The sequence below is a fragment of the Schistocerca nitens genome, chromosome 4, assembly GCF_023898315.1.
Source record: "Schistocerca nitens isolate TAMUIC-IGC-003100 chromosome 4, iqSchNite1.1, whole genome shotgun sequence".
NCBI classification, from domain to species: Eukaryota; Metazoa; Arthropoda; class Insecta; order Orthoptera; family Acrididae; genus Schistocerca; species Schistocerca nitens.
The window spans coordinates 499,620,653-499,648,537 of NC_064617.1; positions in this window are offsets into that span (position 1 = coordinate 499,620,653).

Below are 27,885 nucleotides of genomic sequence, written 5' to 3' on the forward strand. Positions count from 1 at the left end.
CCCCAAAATAGCAGGAAACCTATACCTTGCTGCACTCGCTGGACAGTGTGTCTAAGGCAGGGCCGGCCAAACGCTGCACAGTGTGCAGACGTGCGGAAGTGCTGCACATGTGCGCACGTGTGCGACAGCGAGCGACAGCGACATCTGTTATTAGACATGTGTCCTAAATGAACGGCGGCGGCTCCACTTCCCTGTTTATGTGGTACAAGCAAGAGCGCAACATATCCAGTCTCGTTTACCCCGGTGACCGCAACCTTAACAGAGAAGTGCTGAGAAATGGCAGGTACTGTGAAAAAGCAGAGGACGGGAGATCTATGTTCTCAGTCGTTTAAAAATGACTAGGAACTGCAATTCTTTTTTGTAGCCGTTGGTGAAAACTCACAGTGTTTGCTGTGCCGCCGAATAATAGGCGGCCAGCGTAAGTTTTCAATTGAAAGACACTACAATACATATCACAAAGACGAGTGTAGTGTACTCAACAGTGAAGACCGGCAAGCAAAATTAAATGTCCTTAAGAAAATGGATGAGACACATCAACTCGATTTTACTGTATGTCAAAGTAACTGATACTTCTTTAACTATTATTTTCTTGTGTTGTATTTATGTCTATTTTACTGTACGCTGTACAATGTACTGTTTTCAATTTTCCAGAATGACAACCACACTAAATCTTCACTGCGAGCAAGTTTTAAAATCGCATTAAGAATTGCACAATCTGTGAAACCCTTTTCCGAAGGGGAGTTAGTGAAAGGGTGTCTGATTGATGCTGCAGTACTTGGTGTGTCCCACGAACGTTAGCAGGTTTTAAGAAATCAGTCTATCCAAACAAACAGTGACAAGACGTATCAGTGTTATGGCCGGCGATGTGCACAGGCAGCTAATAAATAAGGCTAAAGACTTTGTAGCTTTCTCTGCTGCGCTCGATGAAGCAACAGATCTCACAGATACAGCCCAGGTTGTGATATACAAATGAGGTGTCGATAACGCACTTTGTGTAACAGAGGACGTTTTGGACTTAGTTCTTTTGAAAGGGACTACTACAGGTGCGGACTTACTCCAAGCTGTCGAGCAAGCGAGTGATGGTGTCGGTATGGACTGGAATCGGTTAGTCTCAGTGACCACAGATGGAGCACTATCAATGCAAGGCCATCGGAGAGGACTCATAGCACGGATGCGCAAAAAGCTAGGGCGCACAGACGAGACGTTGTATGGAGTTAACTGCATTCTGCATCGAGAGGCGCTTTGTGCAAAATCAGTAACGTTAGCAAATTTCATGCACATTGTTGTACGCACTGTAAACTATCTCAAGACACATGGGCTTACGCATCGCCAGTTTCGGCGGTTCTTGGAGGAATTAGGAGCGGAGTACGGCGACATACCTTACTATACCGAAGTACGCTGGCTCAGTCGAGGTAAAATGCTGAAAATATTTTTTGATTTACGTTTGGTCATAGTAACACTCTTACATGAGAAGGGAAAAAGTGAACCTATGTTGGAAGACCCTTGTTGGATATCAAACCTTGCATTTCTGGTGGACATTACGTCTCACATGAGCAGCCTGAACGTCAGTTTGCGAGGTGAAAATAATTTAATTTCTGACATGTTGCAAAAAGTAAATGCCTTTGAAGGAAAGCTTGCGATTTGGGAGAGCCAGCTATTGACAGCAAACACAGCACATTTCCCGACTCTTGGACTGGTCCATGAAAGTGCTAGATTTCAAGAATACGTGTCAATAATTGTAAAAATTAAGGAACAATTTCAAGCACGATTTGCAGATGTTACGAGTTTGTCTCGTGTCATTCGCCTCTTTGCTCGGCCGTTCTCGTCGTCAGTTGAAGATACTCCGAATGATCTACAAATGTGACTGATCGACCTACAGTGCAATACAAGACTGAAGGACAAGTTCTTTGCAGTGCGAATTACAAAAGAATTCTACGAAAATTTTTCACAACAAGAATTTCCACGCCTGCACCGAGAAGCCGCGAGAGTTATGTCCATGTTCGGGTCGACATATGCTTGTGAAAGATTTTTCTCGGTGATAAAAATGAATAAATCAAGGTTTCGATCAAGCATAAGTGATGAAAATCTTCGCAACTGCTTGCGTTTGTCAATGAGCCGTGCTTTTGTGCCCGATATTAACTATATCATTTCTCATGACCAGTGATAAAAGTGTTTGGATTTATTGCTTTCATAATTAAAAATTATTGTTTACTAACTGTGCATTAGTGCCTCATTCTGCTCCATGTTACATTATTATCAGGAAAGTTGGTGGTTAAACCGATTTTTCCAATGTATACTTGCATTTAGGTTTTTTCTTTTTAATGCGAGAAGGGCTACGCTCAGCTGAAGTCGATAAAACATAACATTCATAAAATTGTCGGTTATTATGCAGATTTCAGGCGGAACTGATGAAAGATATAGCAATAATGGTATTGAAATAACAGGTGACCATCGAGATGTCTGCGGTTATCATTCTGTTCAGTGAGACAGAAATTACGTGGGTGTAACTGAAGGCACCGAGAATTAGTTATAGGAAACCTTGCATTAGTTTAATGTTATTTGAAATCATGAATAAGGTTCACTGGAAGTCACTAAGTGCTCTCTTTCTTAAATGGTTCAAATGGCTCTGAGCACTATGGGACTCAACATCTTAGATCATAAGTCCCCTAGAACTTAGAACTACTTAAACCTAACTAACCTAAGGACATCACACACACCCATGCCCGAGGCAGGATTCGAACCTGCGACCGTAACAGTCCCGCGGTTCCGGACTGCAGCGCCAGAACCGCTAGACCACCGCGGCCGGCCCTCTTTCTTAAATACTAGATCAAAAACATTACGTGTATTTACGTGCCGTCAGTCAAGCTGCCTTAATAAAAAGCCACGGTTGTTAACTGTATTACTTGTCTTACTGGGTTAAACTGTTAACATAAAAGTAGACGTCTCAATGAGTAAACTGGGAAAGTATTTTAAATGTTTAATACGTGAAATACCTTCCCATGGTTGGCTTGCAAGCTGTGGAAAGAGCACTAGCATGCGCCGGTACAGAGTATCCCAGCAAGTGGATAAAGCGACATCTGTGCATAGAAACATGCACTACATGAACGCTGACGGCTGCGGCGTGCACGCTGTGACCCGGAAGTTGCACATGTGCAGGAGAACCGCACGCGTGCAGAATTTCTGGCCGGCCCTGGTCTAAGGCGTTCAGCTTGACCGGGTTGCCTCCGGACACGTCTCCGACGATTGTCTGGTAAAAGGTATATGCGACACTTATCGGTGAAGAGAACGTAATGCCAATCCTGAGCGGTCCATTCGGCATGTTGTTGCGCCAATCTGTACTCGCTGCATGGTGTCTTAGTTGCAAAGATAGACCTCGCCATGGACGTCGGGAGGGAAGTTGAGCATCATGCAGCCTACTACGCACAGTTTGAGTCGTAACACGATGTCCTGTGACTGCACGCAAAGCATTATTCAACATGATGGCGTTGCTGTCAGGGTTCCTCCGAGTCATAATCCGTAGGTAGCGGTCATCGACTGCAGGAGTAGCCCTTGGGCGGCCTGAGCGAGGCATTTCATCGACAGTTCCTGTCTCTCTGTATCTCCTTCATGTCCGAAGAACATCGCTTTGGTTCACTCCGATACGCCTGGACACTTCCCTTATTGAGAGCCCTTCCTGGCAAAAAGGAACAATGCGGACGCGATCGAACCGCGATATTCACTGTCTAGGCATGGTTGAACTACAGACAACACGAGCCATGTGCCTCCTTCGGGGAGGGGGTGGGGTTGGAATGGCTGGGAATGGCTGGAACTGATTGGCTGTCGGACCCCCTCTGTCTAATAGGCCCTGCTCATGCATGTCAAAGGGTCTGCGTCTGTGATACAATAACCACAGTCAACGTCTATCTTTAGGAGCTCTGGGAACCAAAAACAAATGTTCAAATGTGTGTGAAATCTTATGGGACTTAACTAATAAGGTCATCAGTCCCTAAGCTTACACACTAAACCTAAAGTATCCTAAGGACAAACACACACACCCATGCCCGAGGGAGGACTCGAACCTCCGCCGGGACCAGCCGCACAGTCCATGACTGCAGCGCCAAGACCGCTCGGCTAATCCCGCGCGGCTTCTGGGAACCGGGATGATGCAAAAAAATTTTTGATGTGTTTATATCAGTCTCAATTTTATTGTCATAGATGCATGTTATAAAGTACATAGTTTATGTGCAGTGGATGGACTGTATGCTGAAAATGTCTATGAGTCGTTTCACAAAGTGTAAACTACACTACATTCTTTCTCGCATTAGTAAAAAAAGTAAAAATATATTCAAAAATGTAATTATTGGTTAACTTACATAACCTGTATTACAATCTCACTTCTTCTTTTCCCTTTGGCCAGCTTCGGAATGGTTATTAGCGGATTTGGCAAGGTTCGTTTAAAAAGCGACCGGATGCCCTTTCTGTCACCACACCGTTATCCTCTGAAATGGAATATGTGTACCCCAACTGTCTGTGTGTAGTATTATTCATGAGAATGTGAGGGAAAGGTTTCTAAATGTTCGTAAATCGTGTAACTTAAACAGGAATTGGGTACTAGCCCAGCATTAACATAGTGCGATGTGGGACAACGCCTATAAACCACTTTCAGGATGTTCGGCACACCGACACCCACCTTTAACCAGCCGGGCGGATTCGATTTGGGGCCGGCGCACTTTCCCATCCTCTAAGTGCAGCTTTAACATGGACAGCTATCCGAGCAGGTACTCTGCAGTGCAGTCTTACGAAATAGTCAGTGGCATAGCGAGAGAGAGGAGAGGCGGGTGTGCCATTTCCAGAGGGGCGCCCAATGGTCTCCAAGACACCCAAGATTTTCCGGAAAATATGTTATTATTAGAGCAAATTCTCTATGTTACAACTACACGTGTTTCTGGAGGGTTGGGAGGCGGCGCCAATCAAGTGTAGCGCCGAGGATTGGAGGGGTCGAGGGCACCAATAAGTGCCCCGGGTGCCGACGTGGGGAGGGGGGTTGGGAGGACGCCAATAAAGTGTCGTCGCCCGAGCGCCAGTTATGTTCGCTAAGCCACTGCTAAACGGTATTAACAGTAATGACTATTTTAGATCGCGACGGGAACACAATTGAACCCTTTTCTTTTTATCTCTCAGAAAATTTCAATTTACCCTCAAAGAGTAATGTACAGGATGGCAGCCAGTCAAGGAATATTTTAGGGAATTAGTTTAAAAAATTTATTTCAAAGGCCCAGTGGAATCTTTACAAGTTTTCTCCCCGAGTAATTCACGCCGTGTCTACGTGGCACAAGTCGCTTGCCTATCAAAATCGAAGCGGTTCTGTCCAGTTAAAGCTGCTGACAGGAGTCGCCCTGAGCCCTCTGCTGAAACTGCTAGCGAATTCACGCCACTGATTTTAGCCAATAGCGTGGGCGGTGTGATAAACCTTTTGCATTTTCCTTCATGTTTTCGTCTTCTTTAAAGGCAGAGAGGAAGCGGTAGCCCATCATAGAGCCTATGCTTACCGTCATGTATTTTTTGACTTTCAGTTGTTAAAAAACAGAGGATTTTTTCTGGTACCAGTAGGAGGAAGGAAGGTTTCGCGCTCAGCTAGTGAACGAGTGAGAAGCACGCCATTTTTAGAGAGTAATTGTAGACCGCCATTTTGGGGTCGCTATGAATAAGTGAGGAGTGTGTATTTCATATGTGCACCGTTTGGAAAACTACAGTATTGTTTTATTAACAGAAAGGTCGTGTGAGTTGTTATTTCAAATAGTACAATAATTACAAGAACTGAAGCCCATCTGTGTACTTTGGAAAATTACGAAGATCCGATAAGCTAAATGGGAACACGGTCAAGACTTCAAAGGTGAACACGGCGACCAAACGTAGCATTATAAAGAATGGTTAGCACAAATCTACAGCGGAGAAAGAAACTACTTCGCCCTGCGAAATAATATGAACTAATACGAACTTATTTCCAGGCATAGCTCAGCTTATTGTGCTTGCATTCATGCCGAAAAATTAATCTCATTAATTCAATACATTTTAAAAAGCCACGCATTTCAACATTTTATTATCATCCATTCCATTATTTTATTATATTATAAAGTGGCGACAGTGACAGGCACGATACGTAGTGGGCAAAACTGTGAATACTAGTATTGTTAGGAAAATGAATATACATGTATGTTAACAATTTCTTTATGTTCCATGTACGCTGATGATGTGACGGAGACGGTGATGTGATACTGAAGAAATACTGTCAAAAGGAAATAATAAATAAATTAGAAGGAAGAAGGCGACAATACCAAGAGCACACAACAAAGCACAATAGAGGAAGTACCATTTACAAGACAACAATCAGGTAGGACCGTTCAATGCATATGGAGAATGCGTTCCCAGTAGACCTACTAGAAAATCCATCCACCTATTTCCTAAAATCCAGAACCTAAAACTTCAGAGATTAACGCTATTGTAGTCAAGTAGAGATAATGACATTTCTTTATTAGTACGGAAAATATATTGATTGAAGAACAGTTGAGACTACAATTACATACAACTGTATATGCATTTTTTCGCGTGAGAAGTAGCGCGGAAGTAAAATCTTAAAAAAGAGAATTTTTATTTTGATAACTGCAGTGGTATAAGGATTTCTATAATGGAGGGTCGAACAATAAGGAAATTTCATTCGAAAATCAGAATGCCATTGTAGTGGATGTTCATTTGTAAAATGCAACAATTAGTGGTTTGGAACCGTTTAGCGGTGATTATTTGGATGCTGGGCGCGACATGCCATTGTTGCATTCGACGCCCGTGAATACAGAACATTTATTTACAAGCAATACGTTAATTATAGTAGACGTAACTAATGGTACCTAGAGGCAAGAGAATATTTTAAATGAGAGCAGTACACGTAGTACGGACGCAGATGCTCACAGGCGTAGGCCGGAAGTGAATACGGAAGATATGCAAGCCTTATTTCGAGCCTTAACAGATACCATACAAACAAGCATGAATGCAATGAAAGCAGACATAAATTCAAAAATGTCGGGTTTAGAGACTAAAATGTCAAGTTTACAAACGATACAAGCAGACATGACCACAGTAAAGTCCGAGATCGGGAAGGTTAATACAAAAATGACGCACATTTCAGACGAGGTAAAAAATTTGCGCACAGAACTCAATAGTCTGGACACGAAGTTCACACAGCAGATTTCACAAATCTCCACGGAGGTGGATAGGAAAATTAATGAACAAGTACAAATTCCGTTTCCCATTTTAATTAATTGTTCGACCTCCTACACTGGCCTAAACCTGTTAACTTCCGACCCTAACTCCGTATATTGAAATATATCCTCTTCATTGTACTTAAATTCCTGTTTTGTCATTTAACAGCCGCCTTGGATGCCCACTATCAAATCCTGACCGCTCGACCTCCTGCATACTGCCGCCACGAGGCACATTTAACAACCTTCTTTCACCTTCCCTGCCACTTTATACATTAACATTGGTGTCAGAAGTTTCTCTCCCGATCCCCAAACCACGTACACATTTACATTTGCTGTCAGAAGTGGGATTTATGGGAGTTTATATATAAGCACAACGAAATAACCTTAAATTTAACGATATGGGGCTAACTCGGACCATGAGTTCGATTTTTGGGGGTTTGTTTCACTCTTTATGGCTCTACAAAATATTGTTAATGTTAATAAATGTCATATATTATAGGTATAAACTGACTAGAGAAGTGTTTACTTTTCGGGGGTCAAAGGTAGAAGCTAATAAGTTGAACCGTTGTTATTTTATGCTGCATGCAGTTTTGAAAAATCGTGTCTCGAGAAAAACATGTTTAAAGTTCAGGGAAAACTTTTATTTGAATTATTAGTATACTCTGCTTAAAAACTGCATGTTATTATACATTCTCGATGTCACTGAACAGAAATCTGAAGCTAGATTTTCAAAATTCAAAATGGCTAATCCAATATGGGGTACCCAAAATTATGTTCTGATCAATTTTGACCAAAATTTGACCAAATAGTGTTTTCTTTACTTACGTTTAGTCTGCAGTTCTAGAACCGTATATTATTCCATCCTTTAACTCGAATTGTTCCTGGAGAGCAATTCCCTCGTTCTCCTTGGCGAGAAGAGCCGATCTGGCTGTGTTCGGCAGCCTATACTCATTGTTCGTAGCATTTTTGGCGAATATGCTTGTATGCATACCGCAATATATGTTATTTTGTGAACGTGCGTTACGGCACGACAAGTTTTCCACCTGAGTCGGTCGTCTCTGGCTGAGTGACTCACGGCGACATTGACACTGGCTCGAACAATGGGCTGTAGAAACTTTTGTAAAGCACGGATTAAAAAACTTTCTCGTCCCAACATTCTAGACACATATACCTTCCAAAAAATGTAATTAAAATCGAATTTTCGGTATTTTGAATGAGAACCTGGCCTTAAAGGGTAACTGCAGGTAACGCGATAATACGTTTCATAGACAGGGAAGAAAAAGAGGCCGAAGTTGTCCAGTGGTTCCAGGTGGTATGAACCGCAAAGTCACTCAGTTTCCAGGACTGATTGTTGTTCTAAGGGAGTATAATGTTTATACACAGACCAGGAATCAAGCAAAACAAATTTTTTTGACCAGCTGTTGGCCAAATGCAGTGTTCATATTATAGCTGAATTTATCTTATGCTAATTTTCCCATTCTTTCTTGCAATGTCGCAAATATTCATAACTGCCCTAGGAAGAGCACATATACGAGAAAGAATCATAGGACGAAGAGCACCACTAACTTCTCGCAGCACAATAAATAGCTTTTTAGAAAATTTACCATCCAGATTAACGGTCAGCGTAATTGTGTACGAATGCCTTAAGTTATTGATGTTAGCTGATCTTGATACAGCTCTCCGATTTATAGAGTTCCTTTCGTATGCATTCCTCTTCAAGTCCAAATTGGTCGGAGTTGAAAGCAAATTCCTTATTGAACAACGGGATAAGTCTGTTAATATCATTTACACACATCAAAAAAGTTTTGCATCACCCCAGTTCCCAGAACTCCTGTAGATAGAAGTTGACTGTGGACATTGTATCACAGACACAGTCCCTTTGACCTAAACCCGCCAAAAGATGCAAACAACCATGCATGAGCTACGCCTATTAGACGGAAGGGGTTCGGCAGCCGATCATTTCCAGTCATTCCACCAGGAAGGCTCGTGTTGTCTGTATTTCAACCATGCATAGACGGTCAGTACCGCGGTTCGATCGCATCCGCATTGTTACTTTGTGCCAGGAAGGGCTCTCAATAAGGGAAGTGTCCAGGCGTATCGGAGTGAACCAAAGCGATGTTCTTCGGACATGAAGGAGATACAGAGAGACAGGAACTGTCGATGACATGCCTCGCTCAGGCCGCCCAAGTGCTACTACTGCAGTCGATGACCGCTACCTACGGATTATGGCTCGGAGGAATCCTGACAGCAACGCCACCATATTGAATAATGCTCTTCGTGCAGTCACAGGATGTCGTGTTAAAACTCAAACTGTGCGCAATAGCTGCATCATGCGCTACTTCACTCCCGACGTCCATGGCGAGTTCCTCCTTTGCGACCACGACACCATGCAGCGCGGTACACATGGGCCCAACAACATGCTGAATGGACCGCTCGGGATTAGCATCACGTTCTCTTCACTAATGAGTGTCGCATATACCTTCAACCAGACAATCGTCGGAGACGTGTTTGGAGGCAATCCGGTCAGGCTGAACGCCTTAGACTCGCAGTCCAGCGAGTGCAGGAAGGTGGATGTTCCCTACTGTTTTGGGGTGGCAATATGTGGGACCGACGTACGCCGCTGGTGAACATGGAAGGCGCCGTAACGGCTGTACGATAAGTGTTTTCCACATATTCCTTTCCTCTCCGATTCTGCGTAGAACCTCCTCATTCCTTACCTTATCAGTCCACCTAATTTTCAACATTCGTCTGTAGCACCACATCTCAAATGCTTCCATTCTCTTTTGTTTCCGGTTTTCCCACAATCCATGTTTCACTACCATACAGACGAACTAGACGAACATTCTCAGAAATTTCTTCCTCAAATTAAGGACGACATTTGATATTAGTAGACTTCTCTTGGCCAGGAATGCCCTTTTTGCCATTTGCTAGTCTGCTTTTGATGTCCTCCTTGCTCTGTCCGTGATTGGTTATTTTACTGTCTAGGTAGCAGACTTCCTTAACTACGTCTATTCGTGACCGTCAATCCTGATGATGTTAAGTTTCTCACTGTTCTCATTTCTGCTACTTCCCATTACCTTCGTCTTTCTTCGATATACTCTCAATCAGTACTCTATACTCATTAGATTGTTCATTCCATTCAGCAGATCATGTAATTCTTCTTCACTTTCATTCAGGATAACAATGTCATCAGCGAATCGTATCACTGATATCCTTTCACCTTGAATTTTAATTCCACTCCTGAACCTTTCTTTTATTTCTAGCATTGCTTCCTTGATGTACAGATTGAACAGTAGGGGCGAAAGGCTACATCCTTGTCTTACACCCTTTTTAACATGAGCTCTTTGTTCATGGTCGTCCACTCCTGTTATTCCCTCTTGGCTGTTGTACATTTGTATATGAGCCATCTCTCTCTATAGCTTACCCCTACTTTTTTCAGAATTTCTAACACCTTGCACCATTTTACATTGTCGAACGCTTTTTCCAGGTCGATAAATCCTATGAAGGTGTCTTGATTTTTCTTTAGTCTTGCTTCCATTACTAACTGCAACGTCAGAATTGCCTCCCTCGTGCCTTTACTTTTCCTAAAACCAAACTGATCGTCATCTAGCGCATCCTCGATTTTCTTTTCCATTCTTCTGTATATTATTCTTGTAAGCAACTTCTATGCCTGAGCTGTTAAGCTGATTGTGCGATAATTCTCGCACTTGTCAGCTCTTGCCGTCTTCGGAACTATGTGAATGATGCTTTTCCGAAAGTCAGATGGTATGTCGCCAGACTCATACATTCTACACATCAACGTGAATAGTCGTTTTGTTGCCACTTTCACCAATGATTTTAGAAATTCTAATGGAATGTTATCTATCCCTTCTGCCTTATTTTATCTTAAGTCCTCCAAAGCTCTTTTAAATTCTGATTCTAATACTGGATCCCCTATCTCTTCTAACTCTACTGTTTCTTCTTCTATCACATCAGACAAATCTCCCCCTGATAGAGGCTTTCGATGTATTATTCCACCTATCCGCTCTCTCCTCTGCATTTTAACAGTGGAATTCCCGTTGCACTCTTAATGTTATCACACTCACCGAACGTTGTTTGACTTTCCTGTATGCTAAGTCTGTCCTTCCGACAATCATTACTCTTTCGATGTCTTCACATTTTTCCTGTAACCATTTCGCCTTAGCTTCCCTGCACTTCCTGTTTATTTCGTTCCTCAGCGACTTGTATTTCTGTATTCCTGAGTTTCCCAGAAGATTTATGAACTTCTTCCTTTCTGTTACCCATGGTTTCTTCGCAGTTCCCTTCTTTGTACTGTACATGTCAGGATGTGGCTGAGGTGGAAGTGGGGTCTAAAAAAGAACAAATGTTAATTTTTCATTTCCGGTCGGCAAACTGCCTCCCGTTTATTGAGAAAACATCTACTGACGATCTAGCCGGGGTACATTATGTGAGTTTAGCGGCCCTAAGGCGCTAACAGATTGAGCTAGGGCTCGAAAAGTGCACGGAGGCAACCGGCCAATGCGTCTGATCTCGTCGGGGGCCTGTCAGTAAAAGATGGCGATCCACACGACTCGTTCGCGCAGCTCGGCGCGGTGGGCGTTCACACGTGATCTCCTGGACCTTTCTGATTGGCTGCTGTAGGAGCTCTGCCTAGGCAAGCGACGCTTCCCTAAGCGTCACCCCGTCAGCAGAAAGGTTGTTTGTTCGTCGAGCACGTGAACAAGCCGTGGGATAGCGGCACATACTGCAAAAATCTGATGTGTCGCCAACCCAGGGCCCGTGCATGGCTTTGTGAAGATCAATTGCCATCCATAGCTCACGCATTTTTAAAAAAAATTTCCCTTTTCTTTTATTGAAAATAAGGGACTCCTGTACTCAATCTGTCAGCACCTGTACAGTACCTACGTTTTCCTTCCCAACTTCTGTGATGGCCCTTTTTAGAGATGTCCATTCCTCTTCAACTGTACTGTCAACTGAGCTAGTCCTTATTGCTGTATGTACAGCCTTAGAGAACTTCAACCGTATCTCGTCATTCCTTAGTACTTCCGTATCCCACTTCTTTGCGTATTGATTCTTCCTAATATCTTAAAATCAGCCTACTCTTCATCACTACTGCACTGTGATCTGAGTCTATATCTGCTCCTGGGTACTCCTTCCAATCCAGTATCTGATCTCGGAATCTTTGTCTGACCATGAGGTAATCTAACTGAAATCTTCCCGTATCACTCGGCCTTTTCCAAGTATACCTCCTCCTCTTGAGATTCTTGAACAGAGTATTCGCCATCACTATCCGAAACTTGTTACAGGACTCAATTAGTCTTTCTCCTCTCTCATTCCATGTCCCAAGCCCAGATTCTCCTATAACCTTTCCTTCTACTCCTTTCCCTACAACTGCATTCCAGTCCCCCATGACTGTTAGATTTTCATCCCCCTTTACATACTGTATTACCCTTTCAACATCCTCATACACTTTCTCTATCCCTTCATCTTCAGCTTGTGACGTCAGCATGTATACCTGAACTACCGTTGTTGGTGTTGGTTTGCCATCGATTCTGATAAGAACAATCCTGTCACTGAACTGTTCACGGTTACACACTCTATTCATAACGAATCCTACTCCCCTTATACCAATTTATGCTGCTGTTGATATTACCCTATACTCATCTGACCATAATTGCTTGTCTTCTTTCCACTTCACTCTACTAACCCCTACCATATCTAGATTGAGCCTTTGCATTTCCATTTTCAGATTTTCTAGTTTCCCTACCACGTTGAAGCTTCCGACATTCCATACCCCGACTCGTAGAACGTTATCCTTTCGTTGATTATTCAGTCTTTCTCATGGTAACCTCCCCCTTGGCAGTCTCCTCCCGGAGATGCGAATGGGGGACTACTCCGGAATCTTTTGCCAATGGAGAGATCATCATGACACTTCCTCAATTACAGGCCACATGTCCTGTGGAGGCACGTTACATGTCTTTAATGCAGTGGTTTCCATTGTCTTCTGCATCCTCATGCCGTTGATCATTGCTGATTCTTCCGCCTTTAGGGGCAGTTTCCCATCCCTAGGACAAGAGAGTGCGGTGAACCTCTGTCCGCTCCTCCGCCCTCTTTGACAAGGCCGTTGGCAGAATGAGGGGTGACTTCTTATGCCGCAAGTCTGCGGCCGCCAATGCTGATTATTGATCAAAATTTAAATAGTGACAGGATTCGAACCCGGGACTGAAGACGTTTTGATTATGAATCAGGGATGTTACCACTATTTTTTTTTAATCTCATTTTGCTCTATATTTGTCGGTAAATTTGTTCGTGGCGGACGTCCGATGACAGCCGTTCAGGTTCTTTGTTGATCCGTTCACTCAGTTTTTTATCACAGAAGCTAGCTAACCCTCTGACCGAACACGCTGAGCTACCGTGCCGGCGATGAATGTTAGTGAAGTCTAATTACATTCTCGTGGCTAGCGCTCCCAGTCCAGTTATTTATTATCCAAATACTACATTCAAGTACAAATTGCATATGTTAGTGTTGTTGAAACTTACTGGCAGATTTAAGCTGTGTGTCGGACCGAGACTCGTGCCTTTCGAGGGCAAGTGCTCTACCATCTGAGCTACCCAAGCACCTAGACCACAGCATCGTGTTACATTCCTAGCGACTGGTGAGTTAGAAATCATACGTTCGTCGCCACCACACTACAGCCTCCCTTCCGTAACCAATCAAGGCCTTGCACAGGGCAGTCTTTGAGCAGACGACCGACAATGACAGGGCAGAATGATGGCATCAAGACGTCGACAACAAGCTGTCCACGTGGTACTGAGCACTATGGGACTTAACATCTGAGGTCATCAGTCCCCTAGAACTTAGAACTACTTAAACCTAACTAACCTAAGGACATCACACACATCCATGCCCGAGGCAGGATTCGAACCTGCGACCGTAGCGGTCGCGCGGTTCCAGACTGAAGCGCCTAGAACCGCTCGGCCACACCGGCCGGCAAGTCGGGTGAAGTAAGATGGATTGTGTTAAGCTTCCATGGTCCCCAGCGGAGCCACACCCTTTGGCGGTAGAAATCGACAGCACAGATATATGCCTCATGGTCAGAGAACGCAACAGACCAGATTTCAGCAGCCTGCACCCCAAAACTACCGCTGGAGATATACACACGGTCGGAGCGACTGGAAGAATTGCTAGTGAAATACGTTAATTCTGGACGATCACCATGAACATGCTCCCAAAAGTCCAGAAGGCTGTAGTGCTGGACAACTGCCGCTAGCGCCGCGAATGGAGACGATGTGGCAGTTGGTTGACTGGTTGGTTGATTTGGGGGAGGGGACCAAAACGCTAGGTCATCGGTCCCACCAGGTTAGGGAAGGATGGGGAAGGAAGTTGGCCGTGCCCTTTCAAAGTAACCATCATGGTATTTACCTGAAGCGCTTTAGAAAACTCACGGAAAACCTAAATGAGGATGGCCGGACGCGGGTTTGAACCGTCGTCTTCCCGAATGCGAGTCCATTGTTCTATCAGAAGTGTGCCATCAATTAGCGTCAGACACAGAAAGGGAGGCAACCGTATCTGACGCAAGCTAGGGAAGGTCAGTGTCCGCAGGTGGATGCTGACCAGAAACGGTGGTGGGGACAGGCGTTGCGTCGTCTGGTGCCAGGGCGTCGGAGGACAATGCATCATCAGAATGAGGGTCGTCATCCTGTGCACACATCCGATGGAGGCAGTCATCAGAAGGGATGTGGCAATATCTCTTCCGTTTTTCGGCGAGTATTGCATCCTAACATGTTGTTATGTGTCGGATGGCAGACGGCTGTCGTCCGATATATAGCCAGACGGCAGGAAAAAGCGGAGGTCAGCACGGCCCCATCATCAACATCGTCGTGACAGACGTCTTGTGGCTGCTTACGGCCATCGTCCGTTTATACTGTTGCTGGAGGCAGTGTAGGAGAGGGACTAAACGTCCATCGCGTCGTCGAGAGGAGTCGACGCCAGCACCGACTGATTCATAGTGGGCGCAACGGGCAACCACGCCGCGGTCGCGTAAGATTGAGGCAACACAGTGGGAGCCGCGGTGAGAGCGACGTCTCTGATCGGCGTCTGTCTGAGTCTACGTCGGAACTGACATGACCTTGCTGCGCACTACCTGAATAGGTGCACGACTGGCCATCGTACACAACGACAGCCCTGTAGCCAGCAGTAACCAAGTAAGAAGGCACTTGTTTCCGCAATTCAATTGCTATCTGGCAGTCACTGTTTAGGCCACGATCGGTTTCGGACGGCTTCCAAGTTTCAGCAACGTGACTGACGACGTTTCCGTAAGGTTTAAAGGAGTCCACCACAAGGCCCGACCGCACCTCAGACGAGAGTTTGAAAACCAGCGTGATCATCCACGATAGCCCGTATATGGCTGTCAGGTTATCGAAACTTGAGATCTTTAGCATGGCGCAGCGCGACACCAGCGCACAGTTCTTCGTTCGCCTGTTTTTTGTGCACAGTGGTATTAAGTATCGAAAAACGAATTTCGAGAATATCTTGCAGTGGGAGACGAATTTTGTCCCGCACAAACCGTCTGTTTCATACGGATTCGGTCGTTCATGATAGAAAGGAAATGTTGATTGAATTGTTTATTGGTAATAGGGTAACGCCATAATGGTCGATGAATTGGGATACGAAGACAGGCCGCTACGGGGAAGCAAACAAACACGCGCTCGCTCGCAAGCAGCACAACAGACGAGACTCAAACAAGGTGTGCTCGTCTCACCATGCCGAAGGCAGACGACTAAGTGAGCTACTACGGCTGGTACGGTACTGTGGAGTGATATACGTTCCTCTGTATGTTCCGATGTGCTGTACGATGTGTCAATGTTGCTAGCACCTCGTTTTTATACATGTGTTTCCAAAATGCAGCCGATTTGATTTTGCTACATAAATTTTGTCTTGAATCCGTATAAGGAATCGTATGCCGACCTCCATGTGCAGCAGTTTTTCTTCATCCTGGGCATTGAGTCAAACAGAGTTTGGATGGCGTGTACAGGTACAGCTGCCCATGCAGCTTCAACACGGTACCACAGTTCAACAAGAGTACTGACTGGGGTATTGTGACGAGCCAGTTGCTCGGCCACCATCGACCAGACGTTTTCAATTGGTGAGAGATCTGGAGAATGTGCTGGCCAGGGCAGCAGTCGAACATTTTCTGTCTCCAGAAAGGCCCGTACAGGACCTGCATCATACGGTCGTATGGAATGTAGGGTTTCGCAGGGATCGAATGAAGAGTAGAGCCACGGGTCGTAACATATCTGAGATGTAACGTCCATCAATGCGAACAAGAGGTGACTGAGATGTGTAACCAATGGCACCCCATGCCATCACGCCGGGTGATACGCCAGTATGGCGATGACGAATACACGCTTCCAATGTGCGTTCACCGCGACGTCGCCAAACACGGATGCGACCATCATGATGCTGTAAACAGAACCTGGATTCATCCGAAAAAATGACGTGTGTGAGCTGTGGTCTCCGAGCTGATAGTCCATGCTGCTGCAAACGTCGTCGAACTGTTCGTGCAGATGGTTGTTGTCTTGCAAACGTCCCCATCTGTTGACTGTGGGATCGAGACGTGGCTGCACAATCCGTTACAGCCATGCAGATGAGATGCCTGTCATCTCGACTGTTAGTGATACGAGGCCGTTGGGATCCAGCACGGCGTTCGGTATTACCCTCCTGAACCCACCGATTCCATATTCTGCTAACACTCATTGGATCTCGACCAACGCGAGCAGCAATGTCGCGATACGATAAACCGCAATCGCGATAGGCTACAATCCGAACTTTATCAAATTCGGAAACGTGATGGTACGCATTTCTCCTCCTTACACGAGGCATCACAACAACGTTTCACCAGGCAACGCCGGCCAACTGCTGTTTGTGTATGAGAAATCGCTTGGAAACTTCCCTCATGTCAGCACGTTGTAGGTGTCGCCATCGGCGCCAGCCTTGACTGAATGCTCTGAAAAGCTAATCATTTGCATATCACAGCATCTTCCTCCTGTCGGTTAAATTTCGCGTCTGTAGCACGTCATCTTCGTGGTGTATCAATTTTAATGGCCAGTAGTGTTTATGCGAAATGAACACTAAATTATTAGTTGTTCATCATCATCATCATCATCATTTAAGACTGATTATGCCTTTCAGCGTTCAGTCTGGAGCATAGCCCCCTTATAAAATTCCTCCACGATCCCCTATTCAGTGCTAACATTGGTGCCTCTTCTGATGTTAAACCTATTACTTCAAAATCATTCTTAACCGAATCCAGGTACCTTCTCCTTGGTCTGCCCCGCCTCCTCCTACCCTCTACTGCTGAACCCATGAGTCTCTTGGGTAACCTTGCTTCTCCCATGCGTGTAACATGACCCCCACCATCTAAGCCTGTTCGCCCTGACTGCTACATCTATAGAGTTCATTCCCAGTTTTTCTTTGATTTCCCCATTGTGAACACCCTCCTGCCATTGTTCCCATCTACTAGTACCTGCAATGATCCTAGCTACTTTCATATCCGTAACCTCAACCTTGTTGATAAGGTTACCTGAATCCACCCAGCTTTCTCTCCCATATAACAAAGTTGGTCGAAAGATTGAACGGTGCACAGATAACTTAGTCTTGGTACTGACTTCCTTCTTGCAGAAGAGAGTAGATCATAGCTGAGCGCTCACTGCATTAGCTTTGCTACACCTCGCTTCCAGTTCTTTCACTATGTTGCCATCCTGTGAGAATATGCATCCTAAGTACTTGAAACCGTCCACCTGTTCTAACTTTGTTCCTCCTATTTGGCACTCAATCCGTTTATATTTCTTTCCCACTGACATTACTTTCGTTTTGGAGATGCTAATCTTCATACCATAGTCCTTACATTTCTGATCTAGCTCTGAAATATTACTTTGCAAACTTTCAATCGAATCTGCCATCACAACTAAGTCATCCGCATATGCAACACTGCTTATTTTGTGTTCACATATCTTAATCTCACCCAGCCAGTCTGTTGTTTTCAACATATGATCCATAAACAATATGAACATCAGTGGAGACAGGTTGCAGCCTTGTCTTACCCCTGAAACTACTCTGAACCATGAACTCAATTTACCCTCAACTCTAACTGCTGCCTGACTATCCATGTAAAGACCTTTAATTGCTTGCAAAAGTTTGCCTCCTATTCCATAATCTCGTAGAACAGACAATAACTTCCTCCTAGGAACCCGGTCATATGCCTTTTCTAGATCTATAAAGCATAGATACAATTCCCTGTTCCACTCATAACACTTCTCCATTATTTGCCGTAAGCTAAAGATCTGGTCCTGACAACCTCTAAGAGGCCTAAACCCACAATGATTTTCATCCAGTTGGTCCTCAACTAATACTCGCACTTTCCTTTCAACAATACCTGAGAAGATTTTACCCACAACGCTGATTAAAGAGATACCTCTGTATTTGTTACAATCTTTACTGTTTCCATGTTTAAAGATTCGTGTGATTACTGCTTTTGTCCAATCTGATGGAACCTGTCCCGACTCCCAGGCCATTTCAATTATCCTGTGTAGCCATTTAAGACCTGACATTCCACTGTATTTGATGAGTTCCGATTTAATTTCATCCACCCCAGCTGCTTTATTGCGCTGCAATCTATTGACCATTTTCTCCACTTCCTCAAATGTGATCCTATTTCCATCATCATTCCTATCCCATTCTACCTCGAAATCTGAAACATTACTGATCGCATTTTCACCTACATTGAGCAACTCTTCAAAATATTCCCTCCATCTGCCAAAGGCATCCACAAGATTCACCAGCACTTTTCCTGATCTGTCCAAAATACTTGTCATTTCCTTCTTACCTCCCTTTCGAATACTGCTAATTACACTCCAGAATGGTTTTCCAGCAGCTTGACCCGTAGTCTCCAACCTGTTTCTAAAGTCTTCCCAAGATTTCTTCTTGGATACTGCAATTATCTGTTTGGCTTTTTTTCTTTCTTCAACATAACTTTCTCTGTCTACCTGAGTTCTAGTATGTAGCCATTTTTGATACGCCTTCTTTTTCCTTTTACAGGCTGCCTTGACTGTGTCATTCCACCAGGCTGTTTGCTTAATCCTACTTTTACACACTACTGTTCCAAGACATTCTTTAGCCACTTCTAGTACTGTGTCCCTGTACCTTGTCCATTCCTTTTCCAATGACTGTAATTGACTACATTCAACTAACTGGTACCTTTCTGAGATCTCTGTTATGTACTTGTGCCTGATTTCCTTATCCTGAAGTTTCTCCACTCTTATCCTCCTACATATGGACCTGGCCACCTGCACTTTCGGCCTCACAATCCCAATTTGACTGCAGATTAAATAATGATCAGTGTCATCAAAGAATCTCCTGAATACACGTGTGTCCCTCACAGCCTTCCTGAATTCCTGATCTGTTATTATATAGTCAATGACAGATCTGGTTCCCCTGCCTTCCCAAGTATGCCGGTGAATGTTCTTATGTTTAAAAAAGGAGTTTGTGATTACTAAGCCCATACTAGCACAGAAATCCAAGAGTTGTTTCCCGTTCCTGTTGGTCTCCATATCCTCTCCAAATTTACCCATAATCTTTTCATACCCTTCTGTTCGATTTCCAATCCTGGCGTTAAAATCACCCATGAGCAGAACACTGTCCTTGTCCTTTACTCTAACAACTACATCACTGAGTGCCTCATAAAAACTATCCATCTTATCTTGATCTGCCCCTTCACAATGCGAATATACTGACACAATCCTAATTTTCTTGCTAGACACTGTCAAATCTATCCACATCAGTCGTTCGTTTACATACCTTATTGCAACTACGCTGGTTTCCATTTCTTTCCTGATGTAAAGCCCTACACCCCATTGTGCTATTCCTGCTTTGACTCCTGACTTTTCCTCTTCTTTCTCACCCCTTACCCGAATGTCACTAACAGCTAAAACGTCCAACCCCATCTTACTTGCAGCCTCTGCCAGCTCTACCTTCTTCCCAGAGTAGCCCCCATTGATATTAATAGCTCCCCATCTCATTACCATTTGTTTGCCAAGTCGTATCTTAGGAGTCCCTGGTTTGTCAGTTAGAGGTGGGACTCCGTCACCTCCAAAGGTCCGAGGCATTTTGCTCTGATTGTTGCCAGCATCATATTTAAAGTACCAGGGAAGCAGGTTGCTAGCCTTACTTGCCCCGAGTCCCATTGGGTATTACCCCTAACGGTTGAGGGACTAACCGGTGGATTTGGTAGCCTTTGCCGTATGCGCACAATGGTTACGACGACTCAGAATATGTCCGAGATGCCCAGCCTTATTCCAAAGTAACTGGTATCCCAACTGTCGGGACCACTTACTTGGCCACTCATACGTTGCCCGTGGTTCATGAACTAGGACATGACTACAGGAACCCACACCATGAACCACATTATTAGTTGTTACGCAAGGATATTTAATTAAAGCTAAATTATGGCCCTACAGACTTTAAAATGGCAGCGGAATAGCGACATTAAAATTTAATTTTGTGGCCAGGTAAGACACTTACGTAAAGAAAATCAAAGTTACCATAAATTCCATGTTTATTACAAAACATGTGGAGTATTTGCAATGAAGTAAAATATAACCGTGTTTGATTATCTTTTCATTGAAGAGATTTTCACAAGTACGTGAAACAAATACAAGGAACTATGGTTGGCGGAGATTCAAGGTAAGGAACTGATCGGTAAGGTTACTGACTGGCCCATTCTCACGATCTGACGACAACTGTTGCAAAAATTTGAGTTTCAAATTAGTGCAGGCCAGAGTGGCGTCTTCCTCCAACTCATGAAAATTCTAATGTTCACTGAGCTAGTTGTGACCAATATTCGCCGAAACCGGCTGCAGATCTTTTAATGTGTAAACAAATCAATGTAACATCCAAGAGCCATACATACAGCGTTCAGTTAAAATCTGTCTGATTAAGTTAAAATTTCTTTTATATTTTCGTGACGAAGACTCACAGTTATCGAGGTCTTGTAAGACAATTCGTCAGATTCAACTAATTTATTATTATTTAAGCCAATTAAACAACTCCATGGAACAGGGGTGCCATGCCTCGAGTTAGAGGAAAGGTCACAAATTTTAAAATTATCTGAAAATTATTGTTTTAAAGTTATCTGACCACTTCTCTTGCAGCCAGAGACAAAACGTTATCCATTAGAAGCATAGACCAAGAGTCAAAGCACTAAAAGTAATACACCTTTAAGTAACGTTTGACACAGAGATACATTAAACATCACTGCCTAGTTCAGCATTTTACTGTTGCAAAAACAAATTGACAGGACAGATAATTACTTCTGTACAAAAATATTGAACTGTCGGCACTCCCCAAAACTGACTTCGGATAGTTATACGAAGTGCGAATTCCCTATGTGACGGAGAACTGAGCTTCATAAGTAACATTTGTGGACTTATTTCGTCATTGGTGAATTACACATTTGTCAGGAGCAATAGATCTAAAGTACAACAATTTATACAGAATAAATAATTTTTAAAAATCATTTCAGTGTTTAAAATTCTGACATCACCTCAATGATTTTTCGCCGAAAAACAAATTTAATATACCGAATAAATAACATAATTATATTTAAGGAAGCCCGCCCGGCTAGCCGCGTGGTCTAACGCACTGCTTCCCGAGCAGGAAGGCGTGCCGGTCCCCGGCGCAAATCCGCCCTTCAGATTAGTGTCGAGGTACTGTGTGCCGGCCTGGGTTTTTAAGACGGTTTTCCATCTGCCTCTGCGGATGCGGGCTGGTTCCTTTTATTCCGTCTCAGTTACAATACGTCAGCGATTGCTGCGCAGACACTATCTCCAAGTACGCGCACACCATAACTACTCTACCATGCAAACATCTGGGGTTACACTCGTCTGGTGTGAGACGTTCCCGGGGACGTCCACTGGGGGCCGAACAGCACAGTAACCTTGGGTTTGGTGTGGGGCGGCGGTGGGGTGGGTGGACTGCTGTGGCCTGTTGTAGGGATGTGAACCACTGAGGGCTACGGCGGAACGGAGCATCTCCGTCGCTTCTAGGTCTCCGGTTCAATACACAATACACACACACAATAACTGGGGAACAGCGTAAATATTTTTCTTGTCCACATAAATCTCATATTAACAAGGCCTTGGTAATGTCGGTGCTAATGTATTGCTTTTAAGTACTACGGAAACTTTTTCATCGTGCTTGAAATACAGCGAAAGTATTTATTACTTAAAATATAGCGCGTTTGTCTGAGATACGTAAGAGATACTAGTGGATCCAGAAATGCTAACACAACCCAATGGTCTTCTCGCAAATCAGCCTGTAGAAAACTCGCGTTCGACCTCGACCTTCCGCCACCATGCGGCAGCAAGTCGGCATAAAACTAATGGCCCGCGGGAAGTGTCACGTGCAGTTCCAGCTACGTAATCGCGTTGTCTGCTAAAGGACAAGGACCCTCTACGACCTTGTCCGTAGTCTTTGTGGTGTTATCGACCACATCAGCAAGTTGCACAGTGTAACCTGATACCTGTTTGTAAGGACAGCGCAAATTCTTTCGCGCAGCCCGACCTTCAACTTTTAGCTCGCAAAGGGCAGGCGTCCATTCAAGTTTCACGTAATAGATCTTTACGAACCTTTCGTAATTAACATTTCATAATATGACACTGAGTTCTCAGCGCATTCCAGCGCATGTAATTTCCAACTGTTTCTGCAGATATAAAGAACGGAAAGAAGTAGCAAACATACGTAATGTTCGTTTATTTGTAATTTTAGTTTTACAGCCAGGAAGTTTGCAGGTAGCTGCTGCACCATACTGACGGAAAAAAATTTCAGCATAAAAAAAATTGATGAAGAGTAATAAAATTTCGGGAATACATATGTCTAGGTAACATAGTCGTATTTATGTGATTAACATGGCAAGATCACAGGTTAATGTAAGCGCGAGATAAGCTATTGCAAATGTGAAATACTGATACATTAATAACCGGTGTACCCGCAAGAATGTCGAATGCAAGGACGCAAACGTGCATGCATGGTGTTGTACAGGTGCCAGATGTTTGTTTGCGGAATGGACTTCCATGTCTGTAACACTTGACATGTCAATACAGAGACGTTTAACGCTGTTTGTGGATGACGCTGCAGATGTCGTCCGATGATGTCCTATATGTGATAGATTGGAGACAGATCTGGTGATCGAACAGACCTAGGCAACGTGTCGACACTCTGTACAGTATGTTGGGTTACAAAAGCGGTATGTGGGTGAGCGTTTTACTTTTGAGAAACAACCCTTGGAATGCTGTTCATGAAGGCAGCATAACAGGTCGAATCACCAGAGTGACGTACAAAGTTGCAGTTGGGGTGCATGGGATAACCACGGGAGTACTACTGCTGTCATACTAAATAGCATCACAGACCATAACTCGAGGTGTAGGTTCAGTGGGTCTAACATGCAGACTGGCTGGTTGCAGGCGCTCAACTGGCCTCCCTCTAACCAACACACGGGCATCAGTGTCTCAGAGGTAAACCAGCTTTCATCAGAAAACAAAACAGGCCTTCACCCTGCACTCCAATGGCCTCTCGGTTAACACCACTGAAGTCGCAAATGGTGATGGTTTGGGATCAGTGGCAAGCGCGCTACAGAGCGCCTGGCTCGGAGCTGTCCTTGAAGTGATTTGTAACAGTTCATTTTGTGACTGTAGTTCCAACTGCTTCCCAAATTGCTGCTGCAGATGCGGTACGATGCGACAGAGCCATACCCTGAACACGATGGTCTTCCTTCTCGGTAGTGTGACGTGGCCGTGTGGAACCCGGTCTTCTTGCTACCGTACGTTTTTTGACCATTTATGCCACCAGTCATGTACAGTGGATACAATGCTGCAAAGTCTTTCTGAAGTACCACAGACGGAACATCCAGCTTCTCGTAGCCGTTTTAGAAGACCACGTTCAAACTCAGTGAGGCGTTGATTGTGAGGTCTTTGTTGCCTTAAAGGCGTTCTTGATTGAAATCAACTCACCACGTCAAATCTCAAAAGTGAGTAAGGCTGAAGACCGTTACCGCGCTTATTTACTGCAAACCTGATTTGCATTCTAATGGCCATGGTTGCAGCGGCCTTCTTCTGGGTCTAATTAACGTTGGTTTTTCTCCAGCAGCAGTAGTTTTATACATTATGACGCGGCACCATACCCAGAAAACTTTTATGTCGGCTGACTGGCCGCGGAAGCCTACGCAATTACAATAAACGTTCATCAGAATCTTCGAACGGGCTGTTCTAGCGCAAGTCTACCTAACATCCATACCATTCTGATTGCCGAAATTGCTCTAAATGCTATTTCGTCTGTGGCTCTCAAACTCTCACAGGCGTATCTATCTATATATATCACATCTAGTGCCTTGCCTTTACTGGAATCAAATTGTTTTGTATTATTCTTCTACTGCATCTTAGATACTGCCATGTGGATTCTTAAAACTATACAGCGCTTTACTAATAACATACGCTGTCTGTCTTACTTATTAGTTCTTCCAGTACGTCACATTTGATCTTTTGCTTTTCGTTCCACAACAAGAGTCGACATTCTCCGTAGTCTACAATGCGAAAACACAACAGCCTTTCTTAAATCATTCTTCACATTATCATGACAAGATGATTGTCTCTCTGCTGAATCTTTATCGGTGCAGAGCAATTATAAATGTTGAAGAGACACTCACTTCTTCTGATTTCATGAAGGCCTTCCGAAATACGAATACGTTGTCAACAGATAACCAAGATCATCTTCAAAAGTAAGTGCTTGCATAGGTTCTCATAGCTTTCGTCCACACTCATATAAAATTTTGTACAAGGCATCAAGGTCGCCTTTGATTATAAAATTCTTTATTTCAACACCCCATTAAAGCAATTTTGGCAGTATGGCTAGTATCAAGCGAAAATAGCTGTGCTTTAGCATACGTCAAAACGTAGAAAACAGTTTCCGTCACTTCTAAATGAGCTGTATTTCTGGATACCAATCTCATTCACGTTCGAGTGCTTTCTTCTGTCACATTTAAACTGGAATTATTCTTGAGCCATTCGCCACCTCCTATCTCTGTCTTTGTTGTGTTTATGGCAAACGTGGATATTTCCTTTATAGTGTGTTGAAAAAACCACTGAAGATATTTCATAACACAGCGAACAAAAATATCGATTGCTTCACTTCCGTTTAAATCAGACCAAAGAATTAAGTTCTGTACTTCAAAAGGTAACGAGTGTCGAGAATAATGTGAGATATTTGTATCGCTGTTTTGGGCAGGGTCATAATGGGGGAAAGTTTTTTATTGCCTTCTTCTGACCTCTTGTGAAGTGCCAAAGGTGTATCGATTTCATACGGATGACTGTGGCTAGATCTTGGAGAGTATAGTATTGTGTTTATGTTGTTAGGCGTAAGTTCCGAGATTCAGGTAGGAGAGGACGAAGCTTGGTGCCGATACAAAGTTTACTCTACTCGAATAGTACTCAATGGGCCAACGAGCTCAATGTCCCCAACCAATTGGCGGTCACCTGATTTAGAAACTGCTGTTATCAGCCAAAAGGTATCGTAAATGCTCTCTCAGTGAGTATTGGGGTCAATGAAACAATCACCATTGTAATTCTGGATCTGTTCTAAATGAATGTAATAATGTGTCAGAGATACACAGATTGTGACAGTAACAAGTGTTTTTGCCCAACGATATTGTTTTTGTTTACTATGAATGAGTCTGAAACGTAATGTAATGATTGTAGGGAAGTCTGTTACGTCCCACAGCCTACTCCTACAAAATGCAACGAGCACCTCCAAGTATGATTTCTACATCACACTGAAGCACATCATCAGTAGTATGTCTCATACATAGTGTACAAAAATTAATAAGTACAAAAAGAAAAACATAGCAAATATTTAAACATGGAACTACTGCTACTCTAAACCGTTTTTTACAGAAATGTGAGGCATGATAGCTATATGTCACATCAATGTGTAGCAATCATCAACTTGTATCAAATATCATGTAGCTTCGAACTATATAGTGTTTTAATATCAACGCCAATATTTTGTGCCACCAGTGTATGCAGCAATGCTCAAGATTTGTGAAATGAATATTTATCCAGATATGACTCTTAAACCTATATGTGAAAACAGGGAAAAGACTTCTTATTATATAGTGATTTATTGTATAATCAAATGTAAATAATTTCCAAAAACTATGTTTTATTATTTTTGCAACCAGTTTTCTACAAAGAATAATCATATAACATAAGATAATACTACTAAAAGAATGTATTGACAATCTACTGTCTGTAAAACTTTCTTTCTTCTGTTGTTCTCTATGATGTATGAAGCGGATAAGATCGAAGATAAGCTGAGGTCTGTTATTTTAAATATTGTAAAAGGTAGTCATAAATGATCAAAAGAAAAATTTAATGTACAATTTGCCAAATGGAATTCTAGCGTACGGACTTTTATTTGTAACTAGATAACCAACTATGTATTTTTAAGTTTTGTGTCTGCGGCAGTCCAGCCTGTCTTTTGTCTTTCGCCATTACGTGAGGGTATGAAGCGGCAATTTCAAACTGCAGAAATAATCCGACATTAATTCTTTCGATCGATACTGCAATATTTGAACTCCAAGGACAAGAATCCACAGGAATTTATTATTTTTGTCAGTAGAATAATCTTAGGCTATACATAAATGAAATAATTTTTGTGGCTGGTGCGTAAGATTAATTTTTCTCAGAGTAATTTATTTATCAGTGACTTAAAATAAAAATATTTACGACACAAGTGTTGTTATGGGGAGAAGTTGTGGTGTGATATATCAATTATTTGGTGCTTACATTTCAGTGTCACTTACTGAATTAGTGAAACAGTATTTTAATATTTATTTGTAGTGATAAGGTATGACAAAATAATTCATTACAGTCGGGCTCAGCAATACATAAATAAAAATTATCAGAGATTATTTCTTTCTTTCAAATAATACTGTTATTCTTACTGCTACATTTTCATACTTTTGCAGTAACATGTACACACCACCACAACAACTTTAAACAGAACCAAAACCCATTACAGTGTTTTGCTAAGATACTACAGATGGTGTTCCTTTGTCTTTCTCCACGATGAATACAGGTTCATACAGCCAACACTAAGAACAGATTAGTTTGCAGACATTGTCACTGAAGAACAGTGATGGGTAAAGATTGAACTTCCATGTGAATTCTCAACAACTGTAGACAGATTGACACTTGAAAGAGATGATCAAGATGAATTAGTTTCAGAATATTCCAAGACCAAAATTTCCGCCGTTTTTTTCGTTAATACTTCTTCCAAAACCTTCACATTTTCTCAGCTCTAATTTACTATTGTTGTAACTTACAGTTTTTCAAATGACTGTGGTTTGCTCTAGCACATGTTGAAGCAACTCTGCAACAGCTGCAAATGGTTTGCACTCATCTGCCCCTTTCACCAGAAAAGTAAGCATTGCACATTTGCATTCAGTAAGAACTAACTTTATACACACTACTAGTAATCAGATACTTCAAAGGAGACAGACTGATACATAATATTACACGATATAAAAGTCTACAACCCGAA